Genomic DNA, 13,658 nt, shown 5'->3' on the forward strand with positions numbered 1-13,658 from the left:
AGGTGCTGAGGTCAAACCTGTTTTGTTTGTGTGTGTTTCTGTGCAAGAGCGGCCAATGCTCTTAACCACTGAGTCATCTCTCCAGCCCCATAAAATGCTAATCACTGCGGAACCATCTCTTTAGCCCCCACCCCTGCTTTTTTTGTTTGTTTGTTCAGACGGTCTCACTGTGTAGCCCTGGCTACCCCTGGAACTATGTGCACCAGACCTCAAACTCACAGAGACCCGCCTGCTTGTGCTTTCCAAGTACTGGGATTACAGGCGTGTGCCACCAACCCCAGCCTTTTTTTTTTTTTAAAAAAAAAAAACCTCTGCCGGGAGCCGGGCGGTGGTGGCACACGCCTTTAATCTCAGCACTTGGGAGGTAGAGGCAGGCGGATCTCTGTGAGTTCGAGACCAGCCTGGTCTACAAGAGCTAGTTCCAGGACAGGCTCCAAAACCACAGAAAAACCCTGTCTCGAAAAACCAATAAATAAATAAATAAATAAATAAACAAACCTCTGCTGGGATTAAACTTTGTGCACGCTAGGTGCTCGGCAAGCAAAAGCTCTACCTCTGAACTGTACCCCAAACCTCTAAAGGCTTCTAACAAGAGCCATGCCCATCCAGCACCCGATAAACTCCCCAGGACTCATGTGGTGGGGCCAGGAGCCGAGTCCTAGGCTTTGGAGTCTGTGCAATCAATAAGAGGCTGTCTAGAAGCCAGGGTTGACTATGACAGCACTTAGGTCCCTAGAACCTTCCTAAAAAGCAAAATGTTGGTGGCTGGACAGGTGGCTCAGTGGTTAAGAGCACTTGCTGATCTTATAGAGGAAGGACCTAGGTTTGATTCCCAGTGCCCACACGGCTGCTCAGAACCATCTGTAACTTCAGATCCCCTGGCACACATGCAGTGCACAGACATACATGCAGGAAAAACACCCATAGACATAAAAAAAAGTTTTTTTTTTTTAAAAAAGATAATTTGTGCTAGGAGGTGGTGGCCCAAGCCTTTAATCCCTGCACTTGGGGGGCAGCAGCAGGCAGATCTCTGAGTTAGAGGCCAGCCTGGTCTACAGATTGAGTTCTAGACAGCCAGGCCTACACAGAGAAACCATGTCTGGAAAAGCAAACAAACAAAAAGATAGTTTGTAAAATTGTGTATGTGTGTTGTGTGTGTATGTGTGTGTGAGTATATCACATGTGTGGCTGCATGAATATGTGTGTACATGCAGGCCAGATGTGTCTTCCTCAATAGCTCTCCACTTTAGTTTTTGAGATACAGTCCCCCACTGAACTTGGGGTCGTATTCAGGTAGACGAGCTGAGAATGAGCTTCTGGGATCCATCTCTCCTCGATGCCGCTCCACCAGAGCTGGGTTTGTTGGTATGCACTGCCCATCTGGCTTTAACGTGGGTACTGGTCTGACTCAGGTCCTTGTGTGACCGTCCTTTTACTATTGTTTGAAGAATACTCAAAAAGTGTCATGATTTGGTCTGTTTCCTGCTGCTATCTGCGCGCTGTTATGAACTTCATAAGTCAAAGGACTTTACTTTGACTCATGGTCCTGGCCCAAGGTCAAAGGGCCACACTTGGCAATGGCCTTCCTGCTGTCAAAGTCCTAAGCAGCACAGGACATCACATGGTGAGAGATAGGAAACATGAGAGTGGCCGAACTGGCTTGATAGCCAACCTGCTCCGAAGATAACCCATGAGCTCATTCACGGCAGGAGCGGATTGATTAACCTACCACTGCTGGCTGAGGCCTCGGCACCTCTTGGCCAGGTCCCATCCCACCTCTTATTATCTCCTAATGAGGATTAAATTCCAACATGAGTTTCAGAGGTACAAACCATATAAGGCCAGAGAAGATGATAGAAGAGTGTAAAAAGAAAGCAAAACAGGGCTGGAGAGATGGCTCAGCAGTTAGGAGCACTGGCTGCTCTTTCAGAGGACCTGGGTGGGCTCGATTTCCAGCACCCACATGGCAGCTCACAACTGTCTGGAACTCCAGTTCCGGGGGATTGACACCTTCTTGCAGATATACATGCAGGCAAAACACTAATGTGTATAAAATACAAATAAATAAATTTTTAAAAGAAAGGAAGAAAGCAAGCAAAACAAATTACGTTAAAGAATAAATTCATGGGCTGGAGAGATGGCTCAGTGGTTAAGAACATTGCCTGCTCTTTTTTTTTTTGTTTTTGTTTTTTTGTTTTTTTTGTTTTTTCGAGACAGGGTTTCTCTGTGGCTTTGGAGCCTGTCCTGGAACTAGCTCTTGTAGACCAGGCTGGTCTCGAACTCACAGAGATCCGCCTGCCTCTGCCTCCCGAGTGCTGGGATTAAAGGCGTGCGCCACCACCGCCCGGCATTGCCTGCTCTTCCAAAGGTCCTGAGTTCAATTCCCAGCAGCCACATGGTCGCTCACAACTATCTGTAATGAGGTCTGGTGCCTCTTCTGGCCTGCAGACATACACACAGACAGAATATTGTATACATAATAAATAAATAAATATTTAAAAAAAGAATAAATTCATGACTGAAGTAGAAAAAATAAGATATAATATGACAATAATATTTAATTGATATAGTATCAATTTTAAAAACTCAACCTTTTCCATAATCTCCTTAGAATAGCATGTAGGGTTGAATGCATAGTGAGAGAAGCAGAAGGGGAGAGAGGGGAGAGGGGAGAAAGAGATAGGTAGAGAGAGAGAGAGAGAGAGAGAGAGAGAGAGATCAGGTTATGGAGCTGGAGAGATGGCTTAGTGGTTAAGAGCACTGGTGGTTCTTCCAGAGGATCCTGGTTCAATTCCCAGCACCCTCATGGCAGCTTACAACTGCCTGTAACTCTAGTTCCAGGGGACGCAACACCCATAGCAAAACAATAACTTATATAAAGAAAAAATAAATTACAAAAGAAATAACAGGGTTCTAAGAATCCCAAGCACCAGATGGATATTTTGAGGCCAGCTGGACTATATGGTGTCCCAAACAGACACAGACGTCACTGTTCCACAAGCCGGGAATAGCATACTGGTGGAGAACTTGCCTGGCACATGACAAAGCCCTGGGTTCAGGGCCTGGACCTGCTGGGAGAGGATAAACAGCAGATTAGAAGTATCATCTTCCTCGGGAAGCAGAAAGGAAGAGAGTGTAGACCACACATCCATCCCACCTCTTCTACTTCAGAGACATCCACAGCACCAACGTTGATTTTTTTAAAATCCAGAGCTATGAATGTTATTAAACTACGATTTCTGGAATAATGCCTAGAGAAGGCAGAAGCAAGCTGCTCCAGGGCCGCCTGGAGGGGGTGGGGTGGGGAGGGTGGGGAGGGGAGACCCTGACATTTCCCATCGTAACCTCCCCTGTTGTGCTCTGCCAGGTGAATGCAGAGCCTTCCAGTGGCAGGAAACCTCACTTGAGAGTGGGAGTCATCACCCCAGCCTCCACCAGGCCTGGCGCACCTGCTTATGGAAAAACACAGGGTCGGACCCTCCGAGACAGCGGAGCATCTGCGGAGCCCATAACTTTGCCTTGAAAAATTAATTTAATACACTTAACCTTTTTGTTCTTGGTTTGCGGCCAGAGCTAAAATTGACTTGCATTCTTCTAGGACGCGGATGGGAAGTGACTTGGAGATGTAGGAAAAGTACCGGGAGGAAGTCTGCCAGTTTGACTCCCCTTCCCTCATTTTCCTTCTTGTCTGCATTTTCTACCCCAACACCAAAGAAAGAGAGGCCTTTCTGGTTTTGTTCTCTGGGCCTTTTCCAGGGAATTTCGTGTTTATTCATGCACCCTGATTTGGTGTATCGCTGTGCCATCTCAATGACTCTTGTGTTCCCAGAACCAGTTTGAGTTTGTGAAACAAACTCACGCAATCGCAATCTAACTTCCCCAGAGTGAGGCTAGACTGAATGTTTTTTTTTTTTTTGGTTTTTTTTTTTTTTGGTTTTTCGAGACAGGGTTTCTCTGTGGTTGTGGAGCCTGTCCTGGAACTAGCTCTTGTAGACCAGGCTGGTCTCGAACTCACAGAGATCCACCTGACTCTGCCTCCCGAGTGCTGGGATTAAAGGCGTGCGCCACCACCGCCCGGCGGCTAGACTGAATGTTAACTGCTGGCCACAGCCTGTGGGTAGGCACTAATCATCCTGGCTTCCTGGAAGTGAAGGAGCATCCAGGTTGAGGGACTATCAGAGCTAAAGCCTGGACAGTTTGGGCTGAGTTAGCACTGACGCAAGGAAGGCCTTTACTACATTCACTTGGGCCGGAATGCGTGGCTTCACTCATTCAGTCAAGAAACTCCTCGAGGCCCCATCCTGGGTGCCTTCCTCCCCTTACCCCATTTGCTTATCCATCATCTATCCGTGGCGACTCCCTAAGCCCTTTTCCCCACTGATCATGGGGTGCTCCAGAAGTTCCCCTCCTCCTGGATCCCCTCTACACCTTGGGGCTTGGCTTTCTTTGTCTCACCCATGCTTGTGTCTCGTTGTCCTCTTGAAAGCCTTTCTCTGGCTTCTGTGCCAGCTGTTTTCTATCGCCAATTGCACAGTGTCACAGAAGGAGGTTTATTCCGTCTTGTGGTTATGGAGATGCAAGAATGAGGGCCACAGCAGGCGAGGTCCTTCTTGCTGGCCATCCTGCTGCCCATGGTGCAATGCTGCGAGAGTCAGGAACGGTGATGCGTGTGTCTGTGTGTGTGTGTGTGTGGGGGGTGACAGCCAGCCCTAACCTGACGGCAGCTGTGTTATTGCCTGCTCTATCCCAGTCATTAGAGATGCTTCCCCCAGAGAGCTCAGACCTGGGTAATAATTTATATATAACTCCCCAGTGGTGGTTAACAAAACTTAATATGGTCCAAGGCATCCTTTAAGGGTCATTGACCTTTGTCCTGGAATGCCTGTGAGATCCTGGTGGCCTTCAGGTAGGACAAGATTAAGATAATGGTGTTTCTGCTGTGAGGGATTCAAACACTTCCTTTTTACTTTTGTGAACTGTCTTCTCGGTGTGGGGCTGGGATGAGGTGGTCTTTTTATTCCTATATAACGGGAAAGAGAAACAACTGAGGGAGTAAAACAATTTCTTGCACAGCTGTGGATTCCATAGACAACTGCAATGTGCACCTCTGACCTCCACCGTATAAACCCTGCCTTTAGCCCCCTTTAGCACAGCAGGCTCATTTCCCCAAGGCTGCTGCCCTACTAGCAGTAAGATAAACTCAGTTAATCTAAACTTGAACTGAGTCTAAGCCTTTGGTCTTTCCCAGTGGATTCAAACACCACAACATGTATGGCTGCCTTCTGGTTGCTCTCCCTTTAATTTTTAAGAAAACAAATATTTATTGTTACTTTTTTATTTGTGTGTGTGTGTGTGTGTGAGAGAGAGAGAGAGAGATGAAAGTGTGCAGTGCCCAATGAGGCCAAAAGAGGGCCCTGGATCGTCTAGAGCACAGTTCTCACCCTGTGGGTTGAAACCCCTTCCCTTTGAAGGAAACCTGACCGATTCACAGGGTCACCTGAGACCCTCTCTGCACGTCAGCTATTTACATTACAATTTGTGACAGCAGCAAAATTACACTTATGAAATAACAATGAAAATAATTGTATGGTTGGCAGTCACCACAACATGAGGAACTGTATTAAGGGTCACAACATTAGGAAGGTTGAGAACCCTGCTCTAGAGCTAGAATTACAGGCAGTTGTGAGTTGGCCAACATGGGTGCCAGGAGCTGACCTTGGGTTCTCTGGAAGAAGAGCAAGTGCACCTAACTGCTGAACCATCCGTCCACATATCTTCCTTCAAGACTAGTTTGATTATTTTGTGTGTGTGTGTGTGTGTAGTTTTTTGAAACAGGGTTTTTCTGTGTGTAGCTTTGAAACCTGTCTTAGAACTCACTCTGTAAACCAGGCTGGCCTTGAACTCACAGATATCCCCCCGCCTCTGCCTCCTGAGTGCTAGGATTAAAGGCGTGCGCCACCACTGCCCAGCTGAGCTCCTGATTCTTGCAGTGGGAACTACAGGTGTGGGCCACCGCTCCTAACAGAGATTTTCTTTGCTGTAGAATGGTCAGATCCGGGTAGTGAATCCAAACAATGCCCCCAGCTACACACACGTGTCCCCAGTTGTCCTAATACTGTCCTCTGCAGCAACTGTCCCTTCCGGCTCAGGATCATCTGTTTCGTCATCATTGTCTTTAAGCTGCCTTTTCATTTGCTTGTTTCTCCCATTTATTTTTAGCACACAGTAAAGAGAACATCCAGCCTGCCAGCAACTTTAATGGAAACAGTTTCTCAGCCTTCCTCTGTCTTTCACAACTCTGATGATTTTGAGTGTGAGCCTGAGGTCTTATAGAAGGCTTCGCAGTCGGTTTTCTCGCAGCTAAACTCGGGGGATGCTGTTTGAGCAGGACCACCTGAGACTGCCGCTGTCCCCTTTCTGCGTCTCTCAGGAGCTCGTGACTCAGTTCATCCCCTAAATTAACCAGCATCACTGGCTAAGGTGCTGTCTGCTGGGCCTCTCACCTGAACCACCTTTTTATCTCTGTAACTAAAACATTGCTCAACAGAGCACGATGCATGCCCTCCTGTAGCCAGGAAGCGGAGCCTCCTGGACTCAAGCCTGGGTCTGCAGAGCGGCCTCGTCTCTCCCAAGCATTGCTTTCCCCACTTGGAGGAGGGAGAAGAGCCCAGCCTGAAGTGGTGAACAGAGGCAGGAGGATGCCTGGGCTCTGTTTGTCACCTGCTGTTTTACATGTTGACCTTCGCAGTTTCGGAGTTTTTCAGGTCACCAGTTGACCCCAAACCTGCAGGAACAATTGGTGGCAGACGATGAGTGAGAGGACCAGAGATGGATGAGTAATAAAGACAAAAGCAGCAGCTGGGACCAACAGGTCTTGCATAAGCCGCTGACTCGTGCCAAGCCAGTTTATTAGGAAGTACAGCATCAGGGTGGGAAACAGCCAAGGTCAGCAGAGGGCTAAGACTGACAGTGTTAGCAAAGGGAACACAGGATACAGCTGCCTTAGGGCTGATAACCACGGCCCAGGGGGAAGACTTGGGTCCCCAGAAACTGAAACCTCAACCCATCCCAGGCACCTGCTCCAATACCAGACAGGGTTTACCGAGTCCACTCCAGGACAAGGACACAGAACTAGAGGCCCCTCTGTCCCTCACCAGGGCCTCTGAGAAAGCCTTTGGCTGGTCTGGATCTGCACCACCAGTCCTCGGCCTTTCTCCCTACTCTCCCTTCAGGCTAAAAGACTGAGCCAGGCTTCCTAGCTTTCAGCTCTCACCTGGCCGTGCTGGCAACGTGCTGCCTGGCCTGGTGTCTAATGAGATTGGTCTGGTTTGGCTCCTGGCCTTTGGCACCGAGCTGCGGCTTGACTCAATCCTGCCTTAGTTCTGACACATCTCACCATGTGTCCTCCCTCCCAGTAAGAGGGAGGTGGTAAAAAGCCAACTGTCCTGGGAACTCAAGAACAGATTCCTTGAGGGGTGTGTCTTTAACCCCAGCCCTCCAGAGGCAAAGGTAGGCAGAGCTCTGTGAGTTTGAGGCCAACCTGATCTACAGAACCAGGTCCAGATCAGCCATGTTACATGGTGAGACCCTCTCAAAGCAACAATAACAAAAAGAACAGCTGCTTCAAGACCCTTTTGGGGTCAAATGTAAGTCGCAAGTCAGTAAACCCTGAGTGAGCCAGCCAGCTGCTACCCCTTTAGGTCGCGATGGCCTAGGAAAGGAAAATCTGGTTTGTTCGTCAGCTTTCTGTTACTGTAAGAAAGCGCCTGAGATAAACCAGTCTTTTTTTTTTTTTTTTTTTTGAGACAGGGTTTCCCTGTAGCTTTGGAGCCTGTCCTGGAACTAGCTCTTGTAGACCAGGCTGGTCTCGAACTCACAGAGACCCACCTGCCTCTGTCTCCCAAATGCTGGGATTAAAGGCGTGCGCCACCACCGCCCAGTTTGATAAACCAAGTTTTAAGGAAGAAAAGTGAGTTTTTGCTCTGGCGTTCAGAGGTCTTAATCCCTAGTCTCTCCCTCACTCCACTGCCTTCGAGCCAGTAGAGGGCAGAGCGCCATGGAGGAAGGTAACTGCTTGTTTGCTAAGGGAAAAAGAGAAGAGGCCAGGATCCCCACAATTCCTTCAGGGATTTCCCCTCATCTCCCAAACGTCTCACCAGCTCCCAGAAGCACCTCATGCTGGGACAAATGTTTGTATTACCTTTAAGATACAGACTGTAGCACCTCGACTCTCTTCTCCGCAGGCTTAGGCTCCGGAAGGCCTCACAGGGGCTGTTGTGGGATGTTCTCCAGAAAGGACTACTTGGGCACAGGTTTAAGTCAATGGAAGTCTTCATGGCTGGTGACCCGTGTAGCCCCTTGCCTTTCTCAGGGTGAGCTTTTAAGTGCACAGCTGCACATCCTGGCTTGTGCACAGCTCAGTTAGCAAGAGCAGCTAAAAGAAAAGCAGAACTATGTACAAAGTCAGAAAGCAAGGTTAGAACATTTAGAGACCTTCCCAGAGCTATGGGACATTGGCGGATTGGGTCTCTGTTTTCATTTTGGCAAGTGGCACTGCCTAGGCGCTGAGTTCACAGTCTGAAGGGCACTTCCATCATGCGGTCAGTTGTGCTGAGGTCTGGGGGCTTGTTACATGGGTAACCAGGTAACAAATAGGAAAAGAGGCTGAAAAGAAATGGGCTGAGGGCCGGGCGGTGGTGGCGCACGCCTTTAATCCCAGCACTCGGGAGGCAGAGGCAGGCGGATCTCTGTGAGTTCAAGGCCAGCCTGGTCTACAAGAGCTAGTTCCAGGACAGGCTCCAAAAGCCACAGAGAAACCCTGTCTCAAAAAAAAAACCAAAAAAAAAAAAAAAAAAAAATGGGCTGAGGTCAGGGGGGCTGGTGGAGTAGAAAGTGTATTCTTTTTTTTTTTTTAACTGTAGAATTATTTGTGGTACAAAAATATCAAACAACCGGGCGGTGGCGCACGCCTTTAATCCCAGCACTCGGGAGGCAGAGGCAGGCGGATCTCTGTGAGTTCGAGACTAGCCTGGGCTACAAGAGCTAGTTCCAGGACAGGCTCCAAAACCACAGAGAAACCCTGTCTCAAAAAAACAAAAAAAAACAAAAAAAAAAAAAAATCAAACAAAACTCAAATGAAGTCATTGGTTTTGGAGACAAGATCTCACGCATACCAGGCTGGCCTCCAATTGGGCAGCTGAAGATGATTTGAACTCCTCCCAAATGGGACTCCGCCTCCCACATTCTGGGATTGAAGGTTGCAGACAGCCACTGAAAGACTGTTAATCCCACTGATCCAGAATGAGATCACTGCCACAGTTTAAAGCCAAATCTGAAGTAAGCTTTAATTAAATACCGACCAAGTAGATGGGCTCTGGCCAGGTCCATATCCAGGTTCCCGGGAAATGGCCCAGAATCACCATGTGCAGTGCCTTAAGAAGGAAAATCCATAATCCATTGCTTTTCGCATCAGGTCCAATCGGGGGCAACATACAGCCTGATGTACCTCCGGCCTACATCCAGTCAGGGGCAAGCCTAAATCCTGATGTATTTCCTGCCTGTGAACCTCCTGCCCATCTATGATGAAGTACACGCGTGATCAAGCACTCCTGGTGCAGATGAGTCAAAAATCTTGTTTAGGGGAGTGGAAACACATGACCTGTTATCGGCCATAAACAACAGCCTCCAGCATTTCAGAACTATCTGTCCTTGGGCAAGGGACTTGCAGATGGAGGCCTTTTTTGTTTCATAGATCTCTAAGTATGACTTTGGCGCTCACGCGAGTTCGCTCTGAGATAAAGCGTGAAGTGGAAGAAGAGAAACAGCTCACAGATCCGTCTCCCGTGTGTATGTACAGCCCAGTATCAGGAGGATACGAGCCTGGAAGCCTCCATGGAAGGAAAATTCCCCATCCACCCTTACATCTGCAGGGATAGTCTACATGTGTACACGGCTCTTTTGCCATCTGCAGTGGAGGGAATTTACAAGTCTGTCTTTTTTTCTTGAAAGGCTGGAAACTAAACACAAAGGTTTCATGCGGCTGGTCCTGCTCTCTACCACTGGGGCACACATCAGACTTCATCCTCTGTAAATGTACTTCTCCAGCCCCTGCCTTGGCCCGGAGGAACCCCACCACGCCCACGGCCCAGCTCTCTGAATCTGAGGCCATCTGTTTCTTCCTTGGAAGCTTTCTCAGCCCTGTGGATTCTGCTGTTTTCTGTCCCAGGAGGCTGGAGATAAGACCTCTGACTTATTGCAGGGACACGCTCTCTGCTCTCTTGCCGGGAGCATCTGATGAGAGTGTAAGGAGAAAGTACAAGGAGAATTCGTTGATTTTAGGCCATGTTCATAGGCTGAAAAGTGTTTTGTTTATTTAGTACAACCTGTATTTATGTTTTGAGTTGTTTTTGAAACAGTTTCACGCTGTAGCCCAGGACGTCCGAGGACTCCTGGTAGTCTAGGGTGGCCTTGAACCTTTAGGTGACCCTGAGCATTGGGGCTTCAGGCTGAGCCACCTCACCTACTCTAACGGTCCCTCCTTTTTGGATTTGAGGCACCTCCTTCTAGGTTTGGATTTTCCCGAGGATTTTTTTCCTACAGGGAGATAGCATTTGCTGTTAAGATGGAAGTGAGGGCGGGGCCTGCAGCTCCCTGGAAGAGTGTTTGCCTAGAATGCCTAGTCCTGTGTTCAACTGCTTTAAATAAATAGAAAAACATATGTCAATGAATAACATCAGTTTTCTGGGTGTGCTGATGCATTCTGTAATCTGGACATTTGGGAAACTGAGGTAGGAGAATTAAGAGTCCAGGTGATATAAGTTTGGGGATAGCCAGAGCTATATAGCAAGACCCTTCCCTTCCACCCAAACAACAACAACAAAAAGACAGAGAAAGGGATAAATGGGTGATAATTTTATGTTTTCTTTTGTTTGTTTATTTATTTATTACAAGACAGGGTTTTCCTTGTGTAGCTTTGGAGCCTGTCCTGGAACTCACTGTAGACCAGACTGGTCTCAAATTCATAGAGATTCACCTGCCTCTGCTCCTAAGTGCTGGGATTAAAGGTGTGTACCACCAGCACCCAGCAGGTGATAATTTTTTAATAGCTTCTAAAAATAAAGGGGAAAACTAGGTTTTTTTTTTAATTTTCAAAATTAATTTCAATCGAAATCTAATTCAAGCCATGCAACTCTGCCTCCACATAGGTGGTTTATAATCATGCTACATGGTTTATAGTTTGTAGAGTTGTACATATGTGTGTATGAAACATAAATGCTCTACTGGGGAAGTAGCATGTTAGCCTCATCTCATAGAGTCAAGCAGTTCAACTGCAGACAAAGTTAGGGATTGCACAGAGTTCTTCTTGGATCCCTGAAACTTCTGCAAAATCTCATCTGACTCTGCCCAGGGCCTGTTCAGTGAGAAGCCCATACATGTCCTGTGTTCCCTTTCCCTGCTGCTGGTATCTAGGTTTCATGCATGCATGCATACATACATATATATTTTTTAACCTCTGTGTGTGTGTGTGTGTGTGTGCATGCTCTCAAGGCAACTCGACTTTGGAGGCCTAAACAGGAAGTTGCACGGCCTTGGAGCTGGAGTTACAGGCTGTTGTGAGTACTGGGTACTGAACTCAGTCCTCCAGACAAGTGCTCTCAGCTGCCTAGCCATCTTTCTAGCCCCCTAGGTCCTAATGTTTGAACTTCTGTGTTTTTGTTCATGTCTCCCCAGTTCCAGGCTTCCATTCATATAAACACTGTTTTGAAGGTTTTGGTTTTGGTCTTGCAGTGCAGGAGATGCCTGATGGGTGAAATGTTCTTACTGAGCTGTAGCCGCAGCCTTTTCTGGCCTCTCTGATCTCCTATGAAGCCTGGGAAATGATGGTGTGATGGTTGCTGTCTGTGGGTTGCAGAAACAGAAGAAGCCAGAGAAAGCAGAGCAGACCCAGATTTCACAGCTGCTTGCGGACAGGAGTACAAGCAGGCAATCTTAGACAGATGGTTGCTGCTCACTGGGGCTCTTCCCAACCTGGCTACCATGATGGCATAGCATGCACACAGTATTTGGTGTGTTATTATTAAGTAAGTATTGGTTAGTATTATTTTATCATTGTTATTATTATTTTGGTTTTTCGAAGCGGGATTTCTCTGTGTAGCCCTGGCTGTCCTAGAACTTGCTCTGTAGACCAGGGTGGCCTCAAACTCAGAGATCCACCTGCCTCTCCCTACCACGCACTGGGATTAAAGGCGAGCGCCTCCACACCCAGCCTTTTATCATTGTTTTGGTGGACGTTACAGTGTGTATTGATAGGCCTCTGTAAGTGAACTTTGATCTACAGTCACTGGGAAGCGACCTGGACACACCAGAGGAGAAGGGAAGGAAAAAGTCACAGAAAAACATTAAAAATCCCACAGGTTACTAGAACATTCAGACTAAAAAGAAAACAGAGAAAGCCAGTGAGATGGCTCAGTGTAAAACTGCTTGCCAAGCTGACGACCTGAGTTTATTCTGCAGAACCCATGTGGTAAAGGAAAAGCACATTGTCTCCCGATCTCCAGGTGCAGTGTGGCACAAGCGCCCCACCCATCATAGACACACATGTTATAAAAAAGTTATATGAATAAATTTTTTTAAGAAAACTGGGCCATCAAGAAAGTTGGAGCTGGGCGTGGTGGCGCACGCCTTTAATCCCAGCACTCGGGAGGCAGAGGCAGGCAGATCTCTGTGAGTTCGAGACCAGCCTGGTCTACAGAGCTAGTTCCAGGACAGGCTCCAAAGCCACAGAGAAACCCTGCCTCGAAAAACCAAAAAAAAAAAAAAAAAAAAAAAAAAAAACAAGAAAGTTGGGTGATAAAGGTGTGCACCATAACTGCCTGGCATGTGGAATATTATTTTAAGATGTGTTGCATTTGTTTATGCTGTGGAACATCTGTTTAATGATGCAAAGATATGATACATTCTTTTATGTTGCATTTATTTAACTCTGTGAAGCTGTGTTACTTTGCCTGTCTAAAACACCAATGGTCTAATAAAGAGCTGAATAGCCAATAGTGATGCAGGAGAAAGGATAGGCGGGGCTGGCAGGCAGAGAGAATAAATAGGAGAAATACGGGAAAAACAGGAGAAAGACCAAGGAGCAAGAAAAGAAGGGATTAACCACCTAGCTCCACAAACAGAAACAAGGAAAGAAACAAAGAAAGTAAATGCAGAAATAGAGAAAGATAAAAGCCTGGAGCAAAAGAGAGACAGGATGATTTAAGAAAAGCTGGCTAGAAACAAGCCAAGCTAAGGCTGGGCATTTACAAGTAATAATAAGCCTCTGGGTGTAATGGTCTGTCCTGTCTCTTTAAGAGACAAGCCACGCCCACTCCCCCCTCCCCTGAGGCAGGCTGATATTCAACTTCCAGCCTGAGTTTTCTTTTTCTCCTTCTCCCTACTTCTCCCCTTCCCCCTTCTCTCTCTCTCTCTCTCTCTCTCTGCCTTTCTCTCTGCCTCTGTGCTCTTCTCCCCCTTCCCTTCCATAACCTACTAAATATCCAACCTCATTCTCCATGGTGTGCCTATCCATGTCTCTGTCTCTTGCTTGCCGCCATGTGCCTCCCTGGCCAGGACCAGCCGCCTTCAGAGACCTATGGCGTGGTCTCATGGTGTGTCCATCT

This window comes from Chionomys nivalis, chromosome 7 (genome assembly GCF_950005125.1).
Source record: "Chionomys nivalis chromosome 7, mChiNiv1.1, whole genome shotgun sequence".
Classification (NCBI taxonomy): domain Eukaryota; kingdom Metazoa; phylum Chordata; class Mammalia; order Rodentia; family Cricetidae; genus Chionomys; species Chionomys nivalis.